Source organism: Tamandua tetradactyla, chromosome 2 (assembly GCF_023851605.1).
Source record: "Tamandua tetradactyla isolate mTamTet1 chromosome 2, mTamTet1.pri, whole genome shotgun sequence".
NCBI classification, from domain to species: Eukaryota; Metazoa; Chordata; class Mammalia; order Pilosa; family Myrmecophagidae; genus Tamandua; species Tamandua tetradactyla.
In genome coordinates this window covers 57,968,424-57,996,190 of record NC_135328.1, presented here as the reverse complement: position 1 = coordinate 57,996,190, position 27,767 = coordinate 57,968,424, and the positions used below count along the sequence as shown (strand labels likewise).

The following is a 27,767-nucleotide window of genomic DNA, read 5'->3' as shown; positions in this document are numbered from 1 at the left end:
TTACATGTAAAAATGAGGGGTTTAGACATAATCCACTTTTTTTCTGTACTGCTTTAGGAGAAGGAAGAACGGGTGTTAGAGGGGGTGAATTCCAGTGGCCTCTCTATACCCCTATCCCTTTTCTTGCTTAACCAGAGCAACTCTAGTTTTTTTTATATCAAGGCTCTGCTTAGATTCCACTTAAAAGTCTGGTAGGAAAAAACTACTTCTGCTTAAAAAATGAAAAGAAAACTAAAAGCAAACAGAAAAAAAGTTTTGGAACCACTATTGGGCTAAGTCAGAGATGCTAAAACTGTGGCCCACAGCCCAAATCCTGCCCTGCAGCCTGTTTTTGTAAACAGTTTTGTTGGAACACAGCGGTGTGCTTTTGTTTACATTTTATCTATGGCTGCTTTTGTTAAGGAGCTGTGACAGAGGCTGTGTGGCCCAAAAAGCTCAAAATATTTGTTACCTGCCCTTTATAAAAAAAAAAATTTTTGCTGACTTCCAGATTAGATAATCAGTAGTCTTAAATCTGCAAATTACTTCCTAGAGATTGCTTAATTTTTGCTGCATATGGTTCTTGTTTCAGACTCCATGCTAACTCTTGACTAATTCTTTAAACACATTAAGAACTAATCATCTTCATGAAACTGTCTTACCATTTAGCCACTCTGTTCCTTAGACCAATTAGTTATTTTGTGTTTATAATTTTCCTCCATTGTATGCTAAAGGATATAAAAGGAAATATTGTTACAAAAAATGCTTCATAACTCCAAGCTAATAGGTAGGCAAAATTAATACATCTAAAATAAAATGTTTTAGGACAAAATCTCATAAATTTTTGGATTATATGAGTCTAAGTAGAAGTGTTAAAAAAAGTATGACTTTGGAGAAAAAGTAGAAGGTTAGTAGGACAGTGTGGCAGGAATAATCTGTTAAGGTTTTTGTTGTTGTTCTTTCCCCCCAAGTTTCTGAAGGCTAGAAATAATTTGAATAGGTGTCGAGGAAGTCAGGAGAACATTCTTTTTGGGTGGGTTAAGTACAGAGAATGAATGAGCCTATAAATAGTGAAGGTCATTGAGTTCATCAGAGCAGTGAAAAGAAGGTTGTATTTATAAGGAGGAGGGCAGATTACTAGATGCAGAATTTGATGAGGTAGGAATTTGTAAATTATGTTATGATGCAGAATTTGATGAGGTAGAAATTTGTAAATTATGTTCTGTTCTTGAGTAAGGGATTGACAAAGTCATCTTATGTGCAAGTAATTAGTGAGAGCAGCTGTTGATCAGTACCATGCTAACTATTTGTAAAACTATGTGGATTTATAGTGACCACGTTTTCAAAGAGCTTATGATCTGGTTAGACTGTTCAGAGAGTTGGGCAGTCTTAAAATGGAAGGGCATCATATAGCAGTGTCACCTGTGACTTACTGGTAGTATTAGGAGGGTTGGAAGGTAGGAGAAATAACTGAGAGCTATTGTGGTCCTGAAAAGTTTCTTCTAAGGGTGAGCATTTATGCTGGGCTTGGAGGACTTGGGTAGAAAGAATTCATATAGGTGAGGGAAAAGCATTATTGGTAGGAAAAATAAAGTGAACAGATGTGAAGATAAGCATTTAAGTTTTGTATGAAGAACTGTGAGGAAGGGAGTCCTATTTAAGTTGAAATTGGGTAGAAGATAGAATGATAAAGTTGGAAAAATAAGGAACTCTGGGGCATGGTGTTGGGAAGACCATGAATGTAAGTTAAGTTGATTTTTTTCTCTCTGAATTTTTTCCAGCTTTTGTCTTCGCACAAGCAGTGGAACCATTTCTTTAGGCAGAATATTGCTAATAACCCAATATGTAAAAGAGATAAAAGAGGTGACTCAGGGCACCTGCGACAACCAAAGTAGCCACAGAGGTACATCAGTGGAATCTTTACTGCTCTGTAGAACACAGCTTGAAAAATACTTCTCTAGCCATTAAGCTGTTAAAAAGTAAAATCTGTTAAGATAGACAGGCCTAGTGAAATGTTGACAATTAATCCCGTGGTGTGCAGGATAGAGTAGGGAAAATTGGGATAAGAAGGTGATTATAGTAATAGAGATTTAAGGAACTAAGCAAAGATGGTAATACTGAGGATAGAAGGGAAGGAGGTAATAAGATTTCGAAGAGAGGAAAAAAACCAAAGAAATTAATACTTCATAGATATATGGAAACAGGGAAAGAGACAAGTTGAATACAAATCTGAGTTTCCCAGACTGGTTATCAGACAGTGCTTAACAAAGGTAGGGTTTTCAGAATGGTAGACTGGTTTTGTGGGGATTGGTGAGCCCATTATAGTCATGTTGAGTTTCAAGGGGTTGAGTTATCAGTAGGCAGGTAGAGATGCAAGATTGTAGGGTCCTGCTAAACATGTTGATTTAGAAATCATCCACACTACGCAGTCATAATGAAGAATGAGCTTACCCAGCTCAAATGTACTGATAAAGAATCGCTAAGGAAAATAATTTAGAACACTGAAAGAAGAAAATTGTAAAGAATGCATAAGCAGGCCTAGCATACTCTATAAATTATAAAGACACAGTATGGAACATTTCAGTATTTGGATGCTGTGGCAGGAATAATCTATTAAGGTTTTTGTTGTTGTTCTTTCCCCCCAAGTTTCTGAAGGCTCGAAATAATTTGAATAGGTGTCGAGGAAGTCAGGAGAACATTCTTTTTGGGTGGATTAAGTATAGAGAATGAATGAGCCTATAGATTCCTTAAAGTATGGAAAATTCCTACTTTAAAGCGCATTATTGATCCTTAGACTCAACCTCTTAGTTCTTTTTGACAGATTATAATGCAATTTATCAGTGACCTGTAAAAATTATAAGGAAAAAGGGACAAATTTAGGGCTATTGAAATCATGGTTTCATAGCAATGATGACAAGTTAGTCCATAATTTTGAAGTAAGGCATTCATCAATTGATTATTGAATGTGCATTTTCCAAAACTATAAAAATGTGATTTCCATGAATAGACTTTAACTACATTAAGGTCAGTAAAAGTGGAAACAAAGTAACCTCAAGAAAAAGTTGAAGAGAAAATTGTAGAATTTCTTGATTAATTGAATATAGGGAATAAAACACGACTCCTAAAAAATCCTAAAAAATAATTTTAGTGGCTTTTTAAGAAATTCAATTTATAAAGGTTTATAAACTAGTATAATATGTAAATGTGAAGCCGGTATTACTCATTAACAGATATTCTGAGAGTTTGCTTTGAGTAAAATGCCATACTAAGTTCTGTGAAGAATCCAAAAGTGAATCAGGTGTGAACATCTCACTTCAAAATATGTGTATCATTCTCAACAGCAATGCAAAGAAGCAAAATCTCAGAATAAATTTAACAAGAAATGTAGAGAGTCTATGAGAAGACTGCCAAAATGAACTGAGGGATTTTAAAGAAGACTTGAACAAATGGAGAAGCATACCTTATTCCTGTATGAAAAGAATATTTTTAAGATGCCATCCCTCCATGAATTGAACTCTAAATATAATAAAATTGGAGAGTTGTTTTGGAACTTGACGAAATGATTTTAATGTTCGTCTGGATGAATCAATGGGAGATTAACATAGAAAGTTTTGAAAAAAAATTTTCAAATTTGATGAGCAGTGAGTGATGTCATGTCATTTCAACTTTATTATAAGTGTATAGCAGTTAAAATAATGCAAAATGGTTCAGGAATAAATAGATCAGTATAATAATATATCTATGGATTACCTCAAGTATAAATAAGAATTTAATATAGGGGTGACATTTAAAACTTGGGGAAATGATGGATTAATCAATAGCCGATATCATAGAAAAAGTTACATTCTAACCCATACCATACAACAAAACAAATTATAGATCATTTAAAATTTAGTAATAAAATTAAGTGAAACTGTAGATTACTAGAAGAAAATGCAAGTGAATGATCTTGTACTGCAGGAAAGACTGTACATATGCCACAAAAATTAGGAACAGTACTTCTCGAGGTGACTTGAATTTGCAGGAAACTAATAGATTTAACTACCTTAGCATGAACACTTTAAGTTTGAACTGCATCATGAATGGAATTGAGGGCTAGTTTGCAAATAGAAATATGTATATAAAATATTATTTAAAAAGAGGGGGTATTAGTCTCATTATAAATAGTCTTAGAAACAAATAAGTAAAGAAAACACTCAGAAAATTGAACAAATCACATTAATCAGTAGTTTTGAAAAGAAGAAATATAATGGTCAGTAAATATATCGAAAATGTTTACCACCATTATTAATAAAAATTGAGGTACTGCTTTAATCTTTCTCATTTGCAAATTGTAATAAAATGGGCATCCATACATTTGACTAGTATAAGTTTTAGAGAAAAGGCAGTTGGGCAAAAGTTACTAAAAGTCTTAAGTACATTGTCATATCACTTCTAGGAATTTGTTCTAAGGAAATAATATCAGTATGCAAGAATTATACTACAGAGTTACAAACAGCCTAGATAGCCAATAATAAGGAATTCTTCTCAGTGGTACATAGCCATTGACAATGATTAAACAAATATTTAATAAAACTAAAAAATTGTTTATGAAGCGCAGGTAGTAAAATAGCAAGAGGCCCATTTCATTTTTAAAAGGCATTTATGCATAGACAAAAAAGGATGACAAGTCCATAGTGTTAAAAACTGGAATGGTTATATTTGTGTGGTAAGATTATAGAGATTTATTTGTTATTGGTTGTTCATCACATGCACGTTTAAAACTTACTTTCAAGTTATTTTGCAAAAGAACTAAAGAGAAGCACAAATATCTGTTTCAATTTTCATTTCTTTTGGATATGTATCTAGGAGTAAAACTGCTAGGTCATATGGTCATTCTACAATAAACTCTTTGAGGAACCACCAAACTGTTTTCCACAGCGGCTACATTTCTTATTCCCATTGGTACTGTATGAGAGTTTCATTAATTAATAATTAATAATTAGGTAATGATGAATGAAGTTAATTTTATTAATGCATACTCCATATCCAGCAAACATACTGTCCCTCTTATCTCATTTCCGCATTCACTGGTAACCACTAAACTACTTTCTGTCTCTGTAGATTTGCTATTTCTTGATACCTTTTATAAGTGCCATCATACAGTATTTGTTCTCCTCTGTCTTGCTTACTGCACTGAGCATAATATTTGCAGGGTTTTTCCATGTTATAGGATGTTTCAGAATTTCAGGCTTCCTTGTGTGTATGTATACCACATTTTGTTTATCCATTCGTTTATTGTAGGACCACTTGGGTTGTTTCTACCTTTTGGCTGTTGTGCATAATGCTGCTGTAAACATTGGTGTACAAGTATCTGTTTGAGATCCTGTTTTCACTTTCTTTGCCTCTGCCCGTTTTTAAATTTGGTGGTTTGTCTTTTTGCTGTCAGGTTTTAAGGGTTTTTTCTGTATTCTGGGCAGTACATCCTTGTCAGTTATGTGATTTACCCCATTCTGTGGGCTGTCTTTTCACTTCCTTCATAATGTCCTTTGAACAACATTTTTTAGTTTTGATGAACTCCGATTTATTTTTTTCTTTTGATTCTCATACTTTGTTGTGATAACTAAGAATCCATTGCCAAATCCAAAATCATGAATAATTTTGCTTTATTTTCTTTGAAGATTTTTTTATGGTTTTACATTTAGGTCTTTAATCCATTTTGAGTTAATTTTTGCTTATAGTGTGATGTAAGGATCCAGTTTCATTGTTTTCCATGTGGATATCCATTTTTCCCAGCACTGTCTGTTGAAGAAACTTTTTTCTTTCCTAATTTAATTATTTTGGCACCTTTGTTAAAAACGAATTAACCATAGGTGTATTCGTTTATTCCTGGACTCTCAGTTCTATTCCATTAATCTATATGTCTTTCTTTGTGCCAGTACCACTCTGTTTTCATTAGTGTAGATTTATAGTAAGTTTTGAAATTAAGACGTATGTCTTCAACTTTGCTCTTCTTTTTTCAAGATTGCTTTGGCTATTTAGAGTCCCTTTCGATTCCATATGAACTTTAGGATCAGCCTGTCCATTTTATGCAATAAAATTATTTGAAATTTTGATAGGAATTGCACTGAAGCTGTGCATCACTTTGGAGAATTATTGCTGTCTTAACAATATTAAGTTTTCCAATCCATGAACTTGGGATGCGTTTCCATTTATTTAGGTCTTTAATTTCTTTCAACAGTGTTTTATAATTTTCATTGTACAAGTCTTGTGTCCCCTCGGTTAAATTTTTTCCTAAAAATTTTATTCTACTGATACTATTGTGAATGGAATTGTTTTCTTAATTTCTTATGCTAATTGTTCATTGCTAGTGTATAGAAATAAGACTGATTTTTGTATATTGATCTGGTCTCCTGTAACTTCCTGAATTTGTCAGGTGTAATAATTTTGTGTGTGTGTTCCTTGGGAATTTTTATGTGCAAGATATGTAACGTATGAATTGAGATAGTTTTAATTCTTCCTTTCCAGTTTAGACTATTTTTATTTGTTTTCTTTTGCTCTGGCTAGGACTTCAAATACAATATTTAAGTGACAAAAGCAGGCATCCTTGTTCTTGATCTTAGTGTTAAAGCTTTCACTCTTTATTAAATATGATGTTAAATAGATGCTTTTAATTAGATTGAAAAAATTCCCTTGTTTTCCTAGTTGAGTAGTTTTATCATAAAAGGGCGGTGGAGTTTGTTAAATGCTTTGTCTTCATTAGTTGAGATGATCATATGTTTTACCCCCTTCCTTCTATTAATGTGTATTACATCAGTTGATTTTCATATTTTGAACCACCCTTGCATTCCTGGGAGAGATCCCATTTGGTCATGGTGTTTAGCACCATCAGATTCTTTTAATATGCTGTTGAATTTGGTTTGCCAGAATTTTCTTACTGTTTTTACATCTATATTCATAGGGATATTGGTATGTCATTTTCTTTTTTCATGGTGTCTTTCCTGTCATTAGTGTCAAAATGATGCTGGCCTCATAGGTTAAGTTAGGAAGTGTTCCTTTCTCTTAAAATTTTTAGAATAGTTTGAGAAGGACTGAGGTTAATTTGTTAAATGCTTGGTAGGGTTTGCCAGTGAAGCCATCTAGACCTGGGCTTTTCTTTGTTGACAGGCTTCTTATTAGTGATTCAGTCTCCTTACTTATATATCTTGTCATATTTTCCATTTCTTTTTGACAGTTTGTATATTTCTAGGGATTTTCCATTTCATCTAGGTTATCCAATTTGTTGGCATGAGAAAAGTTCATAATTTTCTCCTATAATCTTTTTCATATCTGTATGGTCAGCAGTCATGTCCCCACTTTCATTCCTATTTTAGCAGTTTGAGTCATCATTTTTCATGGTCTGTCTAGCTAAAGATTTGTCAATTTTGTTGCTCTTTTCTAAGAACCGACTTTTGGTTCCTTTGATTTTCTCTATTTATTTTCTGTTCTCTGTTTCTTTTATCTCCCCTCTAATATTTATTTCCTTCTTTTTTACTAGTTTTGAGGTTTTTTTGCTCTTCTTTTTCTAGTTCCCTTAGGTCTAAAGTTATATTATTTATTTGAGACCTCTCTTTTTTAATGTAGTCATTTGCAGTTATAAATTTCCCTCTGATCATTGCTTTCATTGCATCCCCTAAGTTTTGGTATTGTGTTTTCTTTTTCACCTTAAAATATTTTGTAATTTCTTCTTTGACCCATTGGCTGTTTAAGAGTTTGCTCCTTAGTTTCCACATATTTGTGAATTATTCAGATTTCCTTCTGCTATTGATTTCTAGTTTCATTCCATTGTGTTCATAGGAGATATTTTGTGTGATTTCAGTCTTTTAAATTTTATTCAGTCTTGTCTTATGGCCAAAATATGGTCTTCCCTGGAGATTGTTCCATATGTACTTGAGAAGAGTATACATTATACTCTTGTTGGGTAGAATGTTCTGTGTATGCTTTATGGGTCTAGTTAGTTCATAATGTTGTTCAATTTCTCTAAATCCTTATTGTTCTAGTCGTGATTGAAGCTGCAGTGTTGAAGTATCCAGCTATTATTGTTGAACTTTCTAGTTCTGTTAAATTTTTCCATGTATTCTTGTTTCTTTGAGTGCCATGCATTTTCCATTTTAAAATGAATGTTTTGTGATAGAGATTTCCTTAAACACTTGGATGGCAACAAAAAAGAAACAAAAACCTCCTCTAGTCTTTGCAGATGTACTCTTCATGCGTGTTGGGGCACCTCTCAACATTCAACTAGGCAGTTTGCAGCTCTTCCTGAGCTTTCACTTCCTGCTTTTGTGAAACCTGAAGGTCAGCCATAAGTGAGAGCATAGGGTCTTCTCAGCATTTCTCAGTGCTATGCCCAGCACTGGGCATACACATGACCCACTGGATTCTTCAGAATATGCAGGAGCTTTTCAAAGCCCTTGTTCCCCATCTCATTCCCCAGCCTTTTCTTCCGTGTTGTTTGGTGTGTCTTTTGTTTGTCCTAAATTATTGCTTGTTCAAGATGGCTGCAACTAATAGCATTTGCTTTTTTTTTTCCATGGGCAGACCCCAGGAATTGAACCCGAGTCTCTGGCATGGCAGGTGGCAATTCTGCCACTGAGCCACCGTTGCACCACCCAGCATTTGCTTTTAAATATTTTTGATAAATACCCATGGGTAGCTGCCTCGGCCTTGCAAAAATTCTGAGTTAGGGAAAATAAAGACAAACCCTTTAGCCAGTCCTTCAGGTAGCCACCAGACAGGTCAGAGCAATGACATTTCTTTGAGAATAAGTTTCATATTGTTCCCTCTGTACTTGTCAGAAATGTGAGCTGGTGTCTTCAAGGCCACTGTTGAGCTCAGGAGAGTAGAGAATAGTACCCAGGTAAGTTAAAATGTCACAGGCGTCTTTCCAAAATATAGCTGTTTTTTGTTTTGTTTTGTTTTCTTTATGAAGCACTCATCTGGTTGTTGTCAACTTTTGATTAGGTTTCAGACCCTGAAAACTTTCATTCTGATAGTTTTTGGTGGTTTACTTTTTGCTTTTGTAGAGTTATGGGCTTTGGTAGTGGCCTACTCTGTCATTTATGCTAATGTCAGCCTTTGTAATCTTAGAAATTTATTCCATTAAATACTTATTTTAGGCAGGAAGAAAGGTCACAAATCCACGATGTAAGCTTTCACCTTAAGAAATAAGAAAAAGAAGAGTAACTTAAATCCATAGCAAACTCAGTGAAGGAATAAGAAAAAGCAAAATTCAGTTAACGAGTAAAAAGAAAAAAATGTAAAAGCAAACGTTATTAGCTGCAGCCACCTTGAACAAGAGATAACAGTTAGGACAAACAAAAGACACACCAAACAACATGGAAGAAAAGGCTAGGAAAGGAGATTTAGTGAGGCCAAAAGCTCATTCTTTACAAAAAATGACAGTAAAACAAAAACATCTGGCTGGGATGATCAGGAAAAAAATGAGAGAAATGAAAATTATAATTATTAGTAGTGAATAAAGGAATATTATACATATCTTAATGATGTTACAAGTCTAGAGGAATAGTGTAAACAACTGAAATCAATAAATTTGCCAACTTAGACGAAATGGACTATTTCCTTCAAAGGTACAAACTGTCAAAAATCATTTAAGAAGGAGATACATGAGTAGTCCCATGATAAAAATTGAATTGGAAGCAAAAGCCTCTCCACGGGAAATCCTCCAGATCCAGATAGCCTTAGAGGTAGATGATACCACTATAATCTTTAAATAAAGGATTAATATCAAATCTGTACATACTCTTCCAGAATATAAAAAATGTGTTGGCACTTATTTTGTTAGATGTGTATTATCATAAGAACCTATCAAGATACTGTAGGAGAAAGAAAGCTACAGACCAATGTTCTTGATGAACACAGACATAAAATCCTCAAGGAAATGAACCTTGCAATATATAAAAAGCTTAATATGTCCTGACCAGGTGAGATTTATCCCAGGTATGTAAGGTTGCTTTAATGTGTGATAATTAAACAGTGCTATTCAGCATATTAAAAGACTAAAAAAGAAAAAACATATGATCCTCTCAATAGTTACAGAAAAAGCATTTGACAAAATTCAGTACCCATTCATGACATCAAATAAACAAGCAAGCAACCTAAAACTTGGTAAACTAGAAACAGAAGGGGAATGTTCTGATAAAGGGCCTCTTCAGAAAAATCTACAGCTAAATAGTGAATGCTTTTACTCTACACTGGGAACAAGAAAAGGTTGTACCTTCTTAGTAGTTCTAGTCAACAGTGCACTGGAAGTTGTGTCACTAGTGCATTAAGGCAGCAAAATGAAAAGGTATACAGAGTGGTACAGAACGTATGAAATTATCTTTAATTGAAGTTGAGTGATAATCTACTTAGAAAATCATCAGGAATCTATAAAAAAGCTGCTCAAACTTTTATAAGTTTAACAAAGCTGGAGGAAATAAAGTCAATATACAAAAATCAGTTGTGTTTCTGTATACTATCAACAAACCATTGGAACTTGAATTTTAAAAAATACTATTTATAATAGCATCAACAAATATAAAATACATAATGGTAAATGTAACAAAAATGGCTAAAATCTTTACAATGATGACTATAAAACACTACAGAAAAAATTAAAGGACATTTGAATAAATGGGGAGACATACTATGTTCATGGATAGAAAAAACAGTTTTTTAAGGGGTCAGCGCTTCCCAAATTTAATTATAGATTCAGTACAATGCTAGTCAAAATCCCAGCAGGCTTTTTTTTTTTTTTTTTTGGTAGAAATTCATAAGTTCATTATAAAATTATGTGGAACTGCAAAGAATCTAAAATAGCCAAAATAATTTTGTAAAAGAAGAATGAATTTGGAGGAATTACAATAATGTGATTTCAAAGCTTAATATAAACCTACAATGATCAAAGCAGTATGATATTGTTAGAAAGATAAACAAATAGATGGACAGGACAGAATAGAGAATCTCAAAATAGACTTTACAAGGGTGCCAGACTTACAATGGGAAACAGTAGGCTTTTTAACAGAATTGATGCTGAAACAATTGATTATCCGATACTAAAAATGAACAACAAACCTTATTTATTATAACAAATTGTAATGTATTGTAAATTTAAATGTAAGAACCAAAAAATCAGTGAAAGGTCTAAAAGAAAACAGAAAACGATCTGAGTGACCTTCAGTTAATCAGGCATTTTAAAAATAAGGCACAAAAAAGCACAAAATATAAACAGAAAAATGGAAAAATTGGACATCATTATATTTAAAGTTTTATTTTCCAGAACTTACTTTAATAAACTAAAAATGCACCTGAAGATCAGGACAAATGAACTCTTAACACCTCAATAAGAAGACAAAGAATCCAATTTAAAAGTGAGCAAATTATGCACATTATAACAGTAAAGGTAAGCAAACGGCAATAAGCTTATGAAAAGATATCACAATCATTCATCATTAGGAAAATGAAGCTTAAAACCACAATGAAATACTACTGCTCTCCACTAAAATAGGCTATAATTGAAAAGACTGACAGTTCCACATATATGGAGGATGTGACGAATGAGAAGCCAAATATATTGCTGATCTCAATGAGAAATTGTAGCTATTTTGGGAAACAGTTTGGAAGATCTTGTCACATTAAATACATACCTTACCATATGATTCAGCAGTTCTACTCCTGGGTATTTATCCAAGAGAAATGAAAACATATGTCCATAGAATGACAGCTGCTCAAATGTTCATCATACTGTAATGAATGTAATAGAGAAAATAACCTGAGTGTCCTTTACATGGTTACTTGATAAGTGAATTTTGACACATACATTTAAAGGAACAATATAAAACTTTCAAGAGCAACAATAGCAAAAAGCTTTCCTATAAAATTAACAATAAACATATAATAAAAGCAAGCTTCCATTTTATTTTATTGAAAAAAATCTCCAATTCATGTAAAATAATTCAACTCAAAATGAGTAGAAACAAAGAGTCAAATATTAATTTTATAAACACCTGACATACTATAATGTGTGTATGCAGTCAATTAAGTAGTTTAACTTTTAGACTAACTCAGTATTAAACACCCAGATTTTCTGAGGAAGCTAATGGTAAACACAATCTCTGATTGTAATGTCATTAATGTTTCTTTTTTAATGACATAAAAATGTAGCTCACTTAATACTCCTGTCTCAAATCTTGTTTCATTACCAGCAACTGTTTTTTCAAGAACTGGCTTTAAGTACATTTTTATTTTTAAAACAAACAACTTATTATTTAATTATAGTCACTGTAGAAAAATGCAAAGATACAGAAAAATATTTAAAAAAATAAAAATTGTCCAGTATGCCACCCCCAAATTAAATAATGAAAGATTATATATATATTTCTTTCTAATCCTTTTGAATGGTTATATAAAATTTTAAAGTAAACTTGGTACTGTTAAATACCTACATTTCTCTTTTCCACTTCATATTACAAAGCAACCATTTCTTTAAGACATTAAATGTATGAAAATATGATCTTCAGCTGGTTGCTCCAAATCTATTTTAGTTAGATCATAATTCACTTCAATTGTTGGATGTTCAGATTTTTTAAAATTTATGCTGTTTTAACTAACAGTATATTAAACATCCTTCTTTGCATATATTTCTCTGTATGCATCTCTGATAGCTTTTTTTTTTTTTTACTTTTTTATTGAATAATATAGCACATATACAAAGCAAAGAAAGAAAAAAGTAATAGTTTTCAAAGCACTCTCCAACAGATCCCAGAGTTTGTCATGGGCAAACCTCTCAGATTTTCTTTCCTGCTCCGGAATATAGGGGGCTAGAAGGCATAAATATTTTTTTATCATCACAATCGATCTTTTTTTTCATTTTGTAAAAAATAGCATATATACAAAAAGCAATAAATTTCAAAGCACAGCACCACAGTTAGTTGTAGAACATATTTCGGAGTTTGACATGGGTTACAATTCCACAATTTAGGTTTTCACTTCTAGCTGCTCTAAGATACTGGAGACTAAAAGAGGTATCAGTTGAATGATTCAGCAATTGTATTTGTTTGTTAAATCCTATCTTCTCTGTATAACTCCACCATCACCTTTGATCCCATAGCTTTTTTAAGATAAATTCTTAGGAGTAACCAGTTCAGAGGGTGTGTGTGTGTATGTATATATATATGTATACACACACATATATGTATTTTTTTGGAAGTCTCTTGATAACGTTTTACCAAACTTCCCTACAGAAGGTCTGCACTAATTTATAGTCATACTAATACATAGCCAAAGAGGCCCATTTCTTATTATTCCTTGGCAATATGAGAAACTGTTATTCCTCCCCATTTTATTGTTGCAAGTTTGTGTGTGTACAGGAGGGATGGGGATGATCTAACTGTCAGTTTTCTAAATTGTAAGCTTTTCCCACCTGTGTGTTGGTCTTTTTTTTTTTCTTTCTGTTTTTTGAAGCAGCCCAAATCCTGTAGAAGGAATTGCTAAAATGTGCAGTTCATCTTTCTTATCATATGTTCTTCTTCAACAGGAAAGGGCAAGAAAGCTACATGGATTTTCCATATTCTTTCAAGTTTAGCAGAAATTCTTGCAATGGCTAGAATTACAGTCTTCTTTTCTCCCGGGCAGCCATGGTATTTTAATGTCTTGATAATAAAACAGAATACTGGGCCCTATCTAAGGTATGGCAGCGAGGAGTAAACTTTTGGCTTTATTTGCATTTTCTTCAGGGTCTTTAAGACCATGTCCACTGAAACTGCTTCCTCATGCTTCACCTAGCGATCATAATCTCTTGCCATGGCAATACTTGAATTACAAATTCCCGCTTCCTTTGCAAAGAACCTCCTCTGGAACTGTGGTCATATTGATAACTTCTGCCCCTCAGGTAAGGAACATGAAGCTTTCTGCTCAAGAGCTAAAATAAAGTCCCCCAATTGTGACCATTGTCCCCCTTGAATGACACCAGAGTTCTAGCTTCTTGGCAGTCTCTTAGAACATTTCTTGTTTGGGGACAGAATGGCTCAGCCATTGAAATATGATACACTCCCCTGACACAGGAATGACGTCCATCTTACTAGGTCTTAGGTCTTACAGTAGTCCTGTCTATGAATTGATTGATAACGACAATATCTCTGGGCTGACTCTCATCCCTCAAAGAACCACAAACTGTGGTCACTATGACATGAGTACAGCCCTCTTTCACGGCCCAGATGTTTACCTTGTAGTTAACTTCGGAAGGCATGATGGTGTGCTGCCTCCCATGACTTGCAAGAAAGATACAATCAACATGTTTCCTTCCCTGAAATCAGAACTGGATAACTTGCCAAGTGGAGTATCCAAATATTTTTCTTCCTTCTAAAATTTCTGGGTCATTCAGGCCTGTTACACCAATTATTCCAGTCTTCATGGATGTGGTGGTGGGGCCTGAGGCGCTGTGCCTGGGAGGAGGCAGTAGTCAGTGAAGCGTGGGGGTGGGGGAAGTGGGGTGGTGGTGGAAGCGAGCCAGAAAGCGGAAGCAGGTTCAAGTGTGCAGTGCAGGAGTGAGCTGTGTAGAGCCTGGTGATTGGGCCCCAAGTGTTTTTTGTTTTTGTTTTTGTTTTTTAAATCAGAAGAAGAATAGTATTCTAGTGTGCCAGGTAAAAGAATTTTAGATTTCAATGTCCATAAAGTTGTATTAGAATATAGCCACACTCATTAATGTTTTGTCTGTGGTTGCTTTCACACCGCAGTAGCACATAAAACCTTAAGTATTTACCCTGGTTTTTTACAGAAATTTGCTGATCCCTGACTTAATTGGTTGCTTATGTATATATGTGTGTACATCTTCTCTTTTTGTTTTTGGTTAGGGAAACTAAAATGAGATTGTGTAACAGATATTCTCCTATAATTTATCCACTTAATATGTCACATACACACCTCCTTTTGTATATGTATTGTTTACCAATACTTTTTAATATTTACGTACTTAACTATTTTTATTGTTGTTGTTAATGGTTTCTTTTATTTCTTTTCAGAACTCTTCTGTGTGTTTATGTGCATGTACATCTACATGTGTGTGTCTTCCTCCCATAGTTGTTTTTACACAGATGAGACCTATGCATACTAGTCTATGCATTGCTTTTCTAAGTTAACAGAGTATTTTACAGATTATTATCTGTGTGTGTATCTGCCTTATTCTTTTTACTGGCTTCATTGTATTACATTGTATGAATATATCAATTTATTTAATCAATTCCCTTTTTAAATTTACATTGTTAATTTCCAGGCTTTTGTTTTTACAAAACAGAGCTATGATGAAATTCTTTCTGTTATGTCTATGAGCAGTAAATAAACATCTTATCTCTAAGAATAATTTCTGGAAGTGGGATTCCTAGGTCAAAGGGTCTGTGCATTAAAATTTTGATAGATTTAAGCCTCTGAAGAGGTTGTACCATTACGAGAGTACTTATTTTCCCTCCTCTTTTATCTTTGCCAGTCTAGTAGTTGAAAACTATTTTAATTTGCATTTCTTTTACATAAGTTCTTTGTATTAGTTTTTATATAAATTGGCTATTCATATCTTTTCCAATTTTCCTCTATTTGTATTGCAGATGTTTTCTCCTAATTTGCCTTTTGACTTTTAACTATATAAAAACTGTATTATCATATCTGTCAGTAGTTCCTCTGTGGTTTCTGAGGATTTTGTTAAGCAAAGAAAGCCTTTCTTAACTTCAAATTTTCAAAATTGTCTTTTACCCTTTTCTGGTGTTTTCATGGTTTCATCTTTTTCATCTGTAACTAATTCTTCCCTACGTCCGTTATTATTCTCTCTCTCCTTTCTTCTTTTGCAGTTTTCTCAACTCTATTGAGCATGTCATTTTTTTTTCTGTTGATAGGAAACACCATCTTTATCCTGTCATTTTATCACATTTACCACTACTCTCATTTTCAACCATCCTTCTACTCCCTCACATTGTCCTAGACATTCAGGTCTGCATGCTGTTTAGTTCACAAGACAAGCATATTACTGCCTCAGGGCAGAAAAGGCCTCACTGATAAAATGTTATTTGAACAAAGATCTTGTATATATTAGAAAAAGGACACCTCAGGAAGAGGTGCAAAGAACTTCCACCCTCCTTTCCATGCTTTATTTTTTCTTCATAGCAGTTCTCACAATCTAACATAGTATTATATATTTAACTTTTAATACAGTAATACTTTGTTGTATTTTTTCCTTGCCTCTGGAATGCAGGTACCATAAGAATAGGGATTTTTTTCTTTTTTCTTTTTCCCTGTTGCTATATCTCAGAACCTTGAATAGTGTTCCCTAAGTATTTATGAAATGAATGAGTGAATTCACCAACCTTTTATAGCTACTTAGGCCTTAGTCTTGACTATTTTTCACATTAATTTGTCTGTGCTAGTTTGCTAGCTGCTGGAATGCAACACACCAGAGACGGATTGGCTTTTAATAAAAGGGGATTTATTTTGTTGGTTCTTCAGAGGATAGGCAACTAACTTTCCACTGAGGTTCTTTCTTACGTGGAAGACACAAGATGGTCTCTGCTGGTCTTCTCTCCAGGCCCCTGGGTTCCAACAACTTTCCCCGGAGTGACTTCTTTCTGCATCTCCAAAGGCCTGGGCTGAGCTGCAAGTGCTGAGATGAGGAATGCTGAGCTGCTTAGGGTGTGCTACCTTGTGTTCTCTCATTTAAGCACCAGCCAATTAAGTCAAACATCACTCATTGCAGCAGACACGGCTCCTAGCTGACTGCAGATGTAATTAGCAACAGATGAATTTCACGTACCATTGGCTTATGTCCGCAGCAACAAAACTAGGTATGCTCACCTGGCCAAGTTGACAACTGAATCTAACTAACACATTGTCTGTTTAGTTTTGTTTTAATTTCACAGTTGTGATTTCTGCATATGGTAGGTTTTAATCTCTGGTGGGACAGTTCTTTGTTACTCATATTCGGATTTTTCTAGATTTATCTTTTATATTATTCGTAAAAATCTTGTTGGAGTTTTAATAGGAATTACACTAGTTGAATAGATTATTTAGGGTAAATTGGTGTCTTTAAATGATCAGTACCTTCATTTAGGGGGTAAAATGAATTATTTAGATATTCCTTCATGTTCTTCAGTAAACTTTATGGCTTTCTTAATATGAATTGGCACTCATTAAATGGATTTCTAGAAAATTTTTTATTTTACAGCTGTTTTTCTGGTGATCTAGTTTCCTTTGTGGTTTTTTTTTTTTTTTTTGCGTGGGCAGGCCCCGGGAATTGAACCCGGGTCTCTGGCATGGCAGGCAAAAAACTCTGCCTGCTGAGCCACGATGCCCAGCCCTAGTTTCCTTTGTGTTTTAAATGTTTTTTTTTTTCTGATATATAGGTAAGCTATTTAATTTTGTATATTTATCTTTTATCAAACAACCTTACTAAAAGTATTTTAAAATTTTGTAATTCAACATTAGGTTGATTGATGAAGATCAAACTTTTTGAAAAATCTTTTTTATTGTGGTAAATATAAGACATGAAATTTCCCATTTTAAGCCTTTTAAGTGTATAATTCATTGACATTAATTACATTCACAGTGTTTTGCTACCATCACCACCATCTATTACCCAAACTTTTTCTTCATCCCTCAAGAAACTCCTGGACTGATAAAAAAAAATAACTCCCCCTTGTCCCCCCCCCAACCACCTCTGATCTGCTTTTTATTTGTGTAAATTTGCTTATAACGAATTATTATTCTAGATAGTGGAATCCTACAGTATTTTGTGCTTTAGTTATTTGGCTTATTTCACTCACCATCATGTTTTCAGGGTTCATCCATTTTGTAGCATATATCGAAACTTCATTCTATGTGGATAGATTGAAATACTAATGGTCAATGAGAGGGAGGGGTACTAATGGTTAATGAGAGGGAGGGGTATGGGTTGTATGAGTTTTTCTTTTTTTGTTTTTTTTTTTCTGGAGTAATGCAAATGTTCTAAAAATGATCATGATGATAAGTATACAATTATGTGATGATATTGTGAGCCATTGATTGTATGCTATGGATGGATTGTAAGTGTGTGAATATTTCTCAATAAAAATATTTTTTTAATTGAAAAGTAAAAAAAAGAAATCAGTTGACAAAAAAAAGATTCTGTTGTATGTATAGACCATGTTTTGTTTATCCATTCATTTGATAGACTCTTGGATTGTTTCCTCCTTTTGGCTATTGGGAATAATGCTGCTATGACCATTGACATATAAGAATCTGGAGACCGAAACTTCTTTATACTTAACAAAATACATAATTTGTGTGGATGAAGAAGTAGCTCTCTTTCTCTTTGTCCTCTCCCCATTTAGAGATTCCTAGTATAAGAATGATCAAGTATTCATTATTTAAAACTGAGCAAAACCTGAGTTTAAATAGCTGTATGGTAAAATATTTTGAGTTATTTCACCTATCCCAGTACTTAGGCAGAAGTCCTGAACAAGCCTGAAGGATCAATACTATGGTCTTTGGTCAGCAAGTGATTGTTAATAAATGAGTGAATGGTCTCATTAGGTAATTTATACTTAGCCTCTTTCTACTGTTTTTCCCCATTTTGCTTTCCTAGAATAAAATCCTTGGAGTTCTTTTTGTTTCTGTAGTCAAATTTCTGATGATAGCAGGGCAATGTCTTCATAGTTTATGCTGCTATACATATTTCTTTTAGTTTGTATGTTTCTTTATATGTGTTTCTGCCTTTCCCCTCTTAATTTGAAAGTTCTTTATGGGATAGAAATATGTTTTGTGTAAAATTCTGTTAATCATATCTGTACTCAGCTGTACTGTTTTGAACCGGTTTAGAATAACTTGCAAACAATGCTCCTTTACCCCTAAATATTTGGAAATGTATGGCCTAAGTACAAGGACAGTGACTTACATAACCACAATACTGTTATTTAATGTAGAGTCCAATCATGTAGCTGTTCCAATCATATATGTCTTTCATAGGTCCTCACCTCCCCCACCTCCAATCCAGAATCAGACATTCCATTTAATTGTTTAATGAGTCTCTTTTAATCTTTAATCTTTTGTCTATTTTTCTTTATTTTTAAAGACATTGATTTTTTAAATTGATGTTATTTAAAACTTTTTAAAATTTAAAAACACTCTATACCTACCAAACAACTTTCTCTGCTCCCCAGTCACCATCCCCTGGTAACCTCTAGTCTAATTTTTATCTCTACAAATTTGCTATTTCTAAATATTTCATGTAATGAAATAATACAGTATTTGTCCTCATGTGCCTTGCTTAAGTCATTCAGCATAATGTTTTCAGTGTTTTTCCATGCTATGGCATGTCTCAGAACTTCATTCTTTCTTATGGCCAAATAATATTTCATTATGTGTATGCACCACATTTCATTTATCCATTCATCTGTTGTTGGACACTTGGGTTGTTTGCACCTTTCGGCTATTTTGACTTATGCTTCCATAAACATTGCTATACAATATCTGTTTGAGTCCCTCTTTTTGATTTATTTAAATATCTACCTAGGAGTAGAACTATCAGCTAATAACGGTAATTCTATAATAAATTTTTTGAAAAACTGCCGTATTTCCACAGTGACTGCACCACTTTATATTCCCAACAACAATGCATGAGGGTTTGAGTTTCTCCACAGCCTCTCCACCACTTACTTGTTCTTTTCAGTTGTTAAGATAATAGCCATCTTAGTGGGTGTGAAGTGGCATCTCTCTGTGATTTTGATTTGCATTTCCCTAATAGCTAATGATATTGAGCATCTTTTCATGTGGAATTGACCATTTGTATTTTAGAAAAATGTCTGTTCAAGTTCTTTGCCCCTTTTTAAATTAGATTATTTGCCCTTTTCCTTTGTTGGGTTATAAGAGTTCTTTATATATGCTGGATATTAAGTCCTCATCAGATATATTGTTTGCAACTATTTTGCCCATTCTATAGGGTATCTTTTCACTTTCTTGGTAATATCCTTGGATGCACAGAAGCTTTTAATTTTGCTGAACTCATATTTTTTAATTATTTCTTTCTGCTCATGCTTTTGATGTTGTGTCTAAGAATCTGTTGCCAAATCCAAGATTAGAAATATTTGCCCCTATATTAACTTGGAAGAGTTTTGCAATCTTTGCTCTTATATTTAGGTTCTTGATCCATTTGAGTTAACTTTTTAAATAAGTTATAAAAAGGTTCCAACTTCATTCTTTTGACTTTTTTTTGTATGCTATATGGTGGGATCACATTTCATTATTTTTCCATGTGTGTATCCCGTTATTGCAGCACTGTTTGTTGAATTTTGTTTGTTTGTTTGTTTTTTCGGAAGTTCATGGACCAGAAATTGAACCTGGGTCTCCCACGTGGCAGGCAAGAATTCTACCACTGAACTACCCTTGTACCCTCTCTTTTGCATTTTGATAATAAATTTTCCCAGCATTGTTGAAGAGACTATTCTTTTTTTTAAAATTAATTTTTGATTTTTTAAACATAACAAACACACACATTCTTACCGTATGATCATTCCATTCTACATATATAATCAGTAATTCACAGAATCATCACATAGTTAGTTGTATATCCATCATCATGATCATTTCCTAGAACATTTGTATCAATTCAGAAAAAGAAATAAAAAGAAAACAGAAAAAAATTCATTGATACCAGATCCCTTACCCCTCCCTTTCATTGATCACCAGCATTTTATTCTACTAAATTTATTTTAACATTTGTTCCCCTTATTATTTCTTTTTAATCCATATGTTTTACTCATCTGTCGAAAAGGTAGAAAAAAGAAGCATCAGACACAAGGTTTTCATAATCACACAGTCACATTGTGAAAGCTATATCATTATACAATCATCTTCAAGAAACATGGCTACTGGAACACAGCTCTACATTTTCAGGTTGTTCCCTCTAGCCTCTCCATTATACCTTAACTAAAAAGGTGATATGTATTTAATGCATAAGAATACCCTCCAGGATAACCTCTTGACTCTGTTTGGAATCTCTCAGCCATTGACACTTTATTTTGTCTCATTTCGCTCTCCCCCCTTTTGGTCAAGAAAGTTTTCTCAATCCCTTGTTGCTGAGTCTCAGCTCATTCCAGGATTTCTGTCCCACATTGTCAGGAAGGTCCGCACTCCTGGGAGTCATGTCCCATGTAGAGAGGGGAAGGGCAGTGAGTTTGCTTGTCATGTTGGCTGTGAGAGAGAGGCCACATCTGAACAACAAAAGAGGTTCTCTTGGGGGTGACTCTTAGCCCTAATTTTAAGTAGGCTTAGCCTATCCTTTGTGGGGTTAAGTTTCATATGAACAAACCCCAAGATTGGGGGCTCAGCCTATTCCTTTGGCTGTCTCCACTGCTTGTGAGAATATCAAGATCTCCACTTGAGAATTATTTTCTCACCATTTCCCCAAAGAGAGTTTGCAAATACTTTTTTATTCACTGTTCAAATCACTCTAGGATTAATCAGGGCATCACTCTGGACAAACCTACAAACTCTCATGCCCTACCCAAGGTTCCATGTACTTATGGTGTTCAGTTAAGCTGTCCACATAAGTTATATGAGGAAATGCACTAGTCAAAATATAAATTTTGTACCAAATAAACATTTTTTACTTTAGTCTCACACATAAATTAAAACTTTAAAATATTAATTACCATCTGTTTCAACACCCTGCAGTATTGACATTCCTTTGTTCTTCCTCATCCAAAAACATTTTTAAATTTGTGCATTTAGTCACTGTTGTTATACACTCTAGGCATTCCTAGATTATACCATCTCAGTCTTTATTGTATATCTTTATCGTGTATCTTTCCTTCTGATTTCCTTTGTGTCCTCAGGCCTCCTCCCTCTGTCATTCTCACATTTAGCTTCATTCAGTGTTCTAACATTATTATATTACAATTAGGTAGTATTGTGCTATCCATTTCTGAATTTTTACCATCAATCCTGTTGCACAATCTGTGTCCCTTCAGTTCCAGTTACCCAATATCTATCCTATTTCTATCTCCTGTTTGTCTCTGTTCTTAACTGAAATTCTCCAAATTCATTCATATCAGTGAAACCATACAGTATTTGTCCTTTTGTTTCTGGCTTATCTCATGCAGCGTAATGTCCTTAAGGTCCATCCATGTTGCTACATACTTCATAACTTTATTCTGTCTTACAGCTGCATAATATTCCATCATATGTATATACCACAGCTTGTTTAGCAACTCGTCTGCTTATGGATGAAGAGACTATTCTTTGCCCATTGTATGTATTTGGTATGTACACGGGGACACATTTTTAAAGAGATAGGCCAGTTGTTTTATAGAATGTCCTTCTCATAACATTGCATCAAGAAATTCATGTTTCAGATTGTCCTACCGTTGATGATGGTAACTTTGTCCTGATAAAGGTACATTTTCCCTTTGTAAGGAATCTGTGGGAAGATAATTTGAAATGGTGTGAATATCCTTGTAGTCAACTGTCTTTCACCCAGTGTTTTTAACACCCATTGATGTTTGTTGCATGAATTAGTTATGGCTGTTGTGATCCACAATTCTTAAGGACTTTTATTCAATCAAAGCATGTACTAAAAGCATGTATGAATATAACATAATGAAATAATTTTTCAAATTAAGAATGTCTTCAGCTTGGTACTCACGTTAGTGTCCTGTTGCTGCAGTAATAAATTACCATTAACTTGTCCTAGAATAATAGAAATTTATTTTGTCACAGTTCTGGAGGCCAAATGTCCAAAATCAGTATTACGGACCCACATCAAAGAATTTGCTGGGCCATACTCCCCCTATAGCCTTTAGGAGAGAATCTGTTCCTGGTACTGTTCCGTGACTTACTCACTTATGACCACATTACTCTAATCTTCAAACCCACAATGCTTGCCACCATGAATATCCACTTCGTCTTTAAAAGCATATACTGAAAATGGTTTTCCAGAGTTGAACCATTATGACTTATAGCAATGTTATTACTTTCTTATTCCAAACGTAGATTTTCCCTAACACAATCGAGCTAGCTCTTTAATTTTGTTTACGCGTCACATCTAATACAGAACCCATATACATTGTATATTCGATAATTTTTTAAAAATAGAATATTCTTGCTTTTTGAAAGCTTAGAGTGTTTGTATTTGTCATTTAGGTTTCTCGTGGTAACTATATGAAAATATTTTAGCCATCCTTTCAATAATTATTTGTTGAAAGTCTGTTATACTATTTCATCTTCATTGTTATTCAGTCTTTTCAAAGGGTGATTTTTTAAAGTAGCTTGAATAGATCTAGATTTCAAGACAATTTTTAAGTGATTTTTCATATTTTATTTTAGTGTGTTAACTAACCAGGCTAAAATATTTAATGTAAGCCAAAGAATACCAAGTTATATTTTAAAGCATATTTTTTCCAAGACTCACAGGGTGTCCCTTACCTTTTATTTACCTGAAGTGCTGTGGGATTTTTTTAATGCCTGTGCAAAGCATACAACAAACCTCATCTGGAGGGCCCATCCATGGCACAGTGCAAACTACTCAATTTATCTACCTTGGAAGGATGAAAGGCTAAGTTGAAAAATCATTTATCAGTTCCACTTCACTTGTTAAATTTTTGCTTCAGAAACCTCCTCATCTCCTGAGTCTTATAATCTCTTGCCTTTGAGTTTGTTTCATAGACATGCGTTCATTCAAATGCTTTCAGTTTGTACGTCTTCAAAAGGGTGCCTATCTCCCAGAAGTTACCTACAGGGACTGTTTTATAGCTGTTATTTCAGCTCGTCCCACCCTAACTTGTTTAGAAAGTCCTCTAACCAAAGTCCTTTCTAATAGGAAACCAGTATCAGTAAAGCAGTATGGCAGTATTATGAAGAAAACATACTTGAGTTTTCAGATTGAGCACCCAACCTGGAGTTCTTTAAAAGGAAACTATAACAACGGAATCCAATAAGGCCCAAGGTACGCTTTCACCCTTCAAATGAACTTCAGATACCCCTGCTTTTATGCCATGAATGAGTGTGTGTTACTGGAATAAGACTATATTTTTCATTTTGCATGATAATAATGCTCTGAGAAATATATCATTTAACATATGCCTTTCAAATTCACAAGCCTTAATTTAAGAATTACTCTCCTTGTTATTTTTCTAGCAAGATTTAAGTTTTCATGAACAGGTAGTGGCCTTGTCCATATGTACAGGATTATGTATTCACACATTCTCTTTCCTTTGCCCCAACTTCCTTCCCATTGAGTATATCACTTAAAATATTATCCTGTAAAATTTTGTGGTTTTGTTTTTTATTTATGTTCCCCTCCTTTACCAGACTGTAAACCTCTCAGAACCAGAAACTCTATGTCCTGTGTTTTGTTTTGTGTTTTCACACAGATGTCATCAATGTTATTATCTGGGAATATGGTGCTTAGTTCTAGGTATCATGATAGACACAAAGACTAATAAAACATTGTTTCTGTCTTTTTGACCCTGTGGAAGAGGTACGACATGATGAAGTTTTTAAAGGGTCGTTAAGAAGAGAGCAGTCACTTTCTTATCTTAGAAATCAGAGAAGGCTTCATGAAGGAGATGGTATCTGAACCAGGCCTTGGTAGATTATTGTAATATTTTAATTTCATCTTCTATTTTCTGGAACAAAACATAGATCCAGAATGTCTCATAAGACTTTGAAGGAAAACATTGAGTGCAATTCCTCACAGATATAATTCTTGGTGGTTGGCAAACTTCTTTGACATTTATTTCTCATTTGTAATTCCTTCTGCCATGTTTTTTGTCATTGAGATTAACACTCTATAAGGAAGGAGAGATTTCTTGTTCCTACCACTTGCTGCGTGTCAGAACTGATCCTATCCTGCTTGACCAGATTTGTCACTGAACTTCATGAGATTCTGTTATAACATTACTTTTGTCAAAAAACAAAAGAAAATGACTTGTGAATTTTTGCCTGTTGGTTTGAAATGTTCTTATATTTTCTATATCTTGCATATCTTTTCATGTATTCAAAGTGATTTACTTTTCTGGGCAGAGTACCTGCTGTATAAGCATTTAGATTATGCTGTCTTGCTAAGTAATTTTTCCGTCCTTTAACAATATATATTAACTGTTTGGTTCCTTTTTCTTTGTGTTCACATATTCTTTGAAGAAAAAGGAAAATGGAAGAAGCCTTAGCTTAGTGAAGTAATAAGTTTATTTTGTGTGTTACCAGAAAATTGTTTAACAATAAACTTTTAGTCCATCCTCTTGGTATCTACCTGTTTTATTCCGTTTTTTTTGGGGGGGGGGTGAGGGTGGGTACATGGTCCAGGAATTGAACCCGGGTCTCCTGAAGCATTCTACCACTGAACCACCCGTACACCCAATATTCACCTGTTTTTAAAATAGCTTTTAGTAAAGGCAAAATTTCATTTTGATTTTGCCAAAATCAAATTTTTTATTCTTTTGCTGCTATTCAGAAGCCTTTCTCTCACCTCATTGATCATTCTATTTCACTCCTTGTTTTGAATCATCAAAATCCCATTTGCTCCACTGCAGGGTTGGCTTGAGAATGAATATGGTGGCAGCAATTAACATTATGACTGCAATAAAACTTAAAAAGGAAATAGCAGTTTCATTAATATCTAGAATAAGAAATGGTAGGGAAAACAACAACAGGAAAAGCTGCTTTTTACAAATAATTATAAAATTATTCCCTCAGAGGATTCAAAAGGAAGCACATTCTATGGTTGTTTTCCCTGTTGACGTCGTGGCTTGAGATTTTGCACAGTTGTAGTTAATTTTGCTTTTAGATTTTAGAAACATCACAACCAATTGGAGAAGGCAGTATTCTGCATAGATTGCTATTAATAGGTCATCGTGTTATTGTGTGCTGCAGCACGTAGTTCACTAGAATTTGAAAATTAATGTCTAGGATTTCAATTCTTATTAAAAAGAACATTATCTAAATATTTATATAAAGCAAACTAGTCATTCTTGGCATCCTCAGGGTTTACTGTTTTTCATAATTATGACTGTTTTGTATAGACTTTTCTTTTGTTGGGATTATATTTGTATTGTAATGCCTTGTTCTTTGCCCTGGTATGTTGCTTTGTTGGTTTGTTCATCTACCCTGTAGACCTTGATGGCCCTTATGTTATTAGTCCTTAGGCTTTTTACTAGGCTAAATGAAAAGAAAGCACTTGGGTGCTAGCAAAAAAGCTGAACAAAGGCAAGAGGGAACGCTTTAAGCATGGATGCTGCCATAGAAAACCGGAAATTTATTTCAGCTATAGGAAAACCAGTTGTAAGGCTAGGCTGCTTTTTATTATTGGCCATCCCTCAGCCTCTGTACACTATTGAAAAAGTTATGTTTCATCACAGAATGGTTTGAGAAAATTGGCTTGTTAGAACTCTTTAGAATTTGAGTGAAGTTGGTTGTCTATATTATACAACCATGATGTGTCTTACATAACTCTATTTGGGAATAGCCTGTTGTGACTGCAGTGTGCTTCATCTGGGCATTAGTTCAGGGTGAGATTTGTTTATGAAAGTTTTAAATGAAGACTTTTTATTTATTTATTTTTTATCATATTGAAGGAAAATCTATGGGAGCCATTCAGATCTGACCTGCAGACATTAAAATAAAGAAGAAAAAATGTTTGACAATTGCCCTGGATATAAGATTAGAAAGAGCACATATGTTACTTCCAGCACTGTGAAATAGCAGGAGTGCATTTTTCAGTTCTGTTTTGAGATTGCAGAATCTAGTAGGTTTAAACTAATAATTATTTTTAAATGTAAGCTGTCCAGGTATTTATGTGACAAATGAGATATAAATAATATATATAAAATTAATTATTAGAACAGTGATCAACATCAACCCTGGGTTTTAATTTCCACATCATTGGAAGACAGTGAGGAGATTATGAAGTTTGGGGCCTAGTATGTCTTACAGTGTATGTGTTTTTTGTTGTAAGTAACTCATTATGTAACTAGAAAGGTCTTTACAAACTCCACTTAAACCGAACTTTTCCCATGATATTTCTTTTTTTTTTCCCCCCATTTCTGTTCGTTGGGAGATCTAGGGGAGCAGGTGACTTTAACTCCAAACTTTGCAATAAATTTGGAATACTCACAAGGTTGGTAAAAGAGGAATGGTGGCTCAAATACCAAAAGGTCCCATATTCTTTTTTTTTTTTTTTTATTGATAAATGCTATCATACAAACATTCCATACATGGTGTATAGTTGATGGCTATTCGGGTCCTGTCTGTTTTCTCACAGTATGATAATTCAGTATACTTTTTGCTTTCCAGAATATTCAGTTTATATATTTCAAAGACTTACGCAAAGTTTGTTTTACTCAATTTAAGAACAATTACCCAAATTTCAAAATATACAAAAGTTTAGCTGTTTGTTAAATTAGTTGTGTGTTAGAAGGCAGATAAAAGAAAATATCATTTATACCTATTATTTATGGTTAAAGGAAAATTCTAGTAGTGTTGTATAAAGGCAGAGAAAACAAAGTATTGATGTGTAAAAGCCTTACAAATAAGTAATCTTTAAAAATTTTCTGTCACTTCAGAATAAAACAAAAAGATCATTTTTTTATACTTACTGAATAAATTAATTTAAAAGAATCCTTACTTAGGAAGAAAACACATTCCATACTTCACAACTCCTAAAGCAAAAGAAAACAAGCTGCAAGAGTAGTGGAAGGGTAGGGATTGGGGTGGGTAGATAACATAGTTCCTTCTGAAACAGAAGGGATTGAGCAAAATTTGTTCTA

The 27,767-nt window shown here is 33.8% G+C and overlaps 1 protein-coding gene and 1 pseudogene across 7 annotated transcripts in view; one reads left to right on the top strand and one right to left on the bottom strand.

The window, feature by feature from the left end:
• Positions 1–27,767, top strand: part of ZCCHC7 (zinc finger CCHC-type containing 7) — a 307,034-nt gene that overhangs the window by 149,744 nt on the left and 129,523 nt on the right. The gene's annotated exons all lie outside the window — the stretch shown is intronic.
• LOC143674012 (S-methyl-5'-thioadenosine phosphorylase pseudogene) lies at positions 13,576–19,697 on the bottom strand (annotated as a pseudogene).